Raw genomic sequence first — 1,157 nt, forward strand, 5'->3', positions numbered from 1 at the left:
GTGCCGCTGGTACGCGTACGACGACGCCGATGACGCATCCTCCGTCTTCTTCAGCACGCACTCTAAGTCGGCGTACACGATAAACGGCACCCGCTCCTTCCTGCAGTGCTTGCTGAACTCGAGCCACCTTTGCTCCACGCACGGCAGGCGGATGGCGCACGTGTTGTGCTTTTGGCAATCCTCGCTGTGTCTCTCCAGTTTCTCGTTTGAGGAGAAGTAGTGGAGGCATCTGCAAACGACAAACACTTATTGGTACAACATTCTTTTTTTTTTGGCTTACTATTGTATTTTACTTATCGCACTTACCGGTCGCAGAAGTATATCTTATTCTTCTTTTTGGTAACTTGCGACCTCACGAGGCGGGAGATATCTTTGATCCACACGAATTGGCCGTCGCCGTCTTGCACGTACAATAAATTGACGTGTCTGTCCCTCTTGCAGTCGGTGAGCCGCAGAGGGAGGACGTCCCCGTCCTCGATGCCGTACACGTTTATTGAGATATCGTTTGACCGCTCGAATTTCGCAACGTCCTTGAGCGTTACCGGAAACTCGATATCCGCGAAGTTGAGCACTTTGGAATAATGCGGATACGATGATTCACGATCCACATGATTGTACGCAGGGTACAAAGCAGCGACCACCGGCCACGCGAAGCACGCATTGTCCATGGATCGCACGTTGATCACTGCTTCCTTCCTTTTAAATTTTTCCGGCAATGTAACGTAACACTCTGCGCGCATGGGATTGAGTTTATTCACATTGACCGTTAGGTTCAGAATACGCGAGAGCGCCCACCCGCTGTCGCGTTCCTGGTGCTCATCGAGCGACGCCAACGTGGGCTCGATAACGCGCGACGCGTACCACTCGCGCAGATCGGTGCACCGACAGAGTTCACAGTTTTTACCGTTTATCCCCATGACTGTGCGTTTGTCACCCGCGACGAACTCGCCGTTGAAGGCGGTGTTCACCTTCACGCTACCATGTGTGTCTATAGCGCCCCGCACACGCTCAACCACTACACTACTGGCGTCTTCGAGGAATTGTCGCGGCTCGATATGTCTGGAGTTTATAACGGCACCGGTTAGAACGCGATTGGCGAAAGCGGCGTCGATCTCGCGCCAAGCGAGAGATCTATCGTTCTCGCGATCACCACCACC

The sequence above is a fragment of the Cyphomyrmex costatus genome, unplaced genomic scaffold, assembly GCF_001594065.2.
Source record: "Cyphomyrmex costatus isolate MS0001 unplaced genomic scaffold, Ccosl1.0 scaffold1139, whole genome shotgun sequence".
Lineage (NCBI taxonomy): Eukaryota > Metazoa > Arthropoda > Insecta > Hymenoptera > Formicidae > Cyphomyrmex > Cyphomyrmex costatus.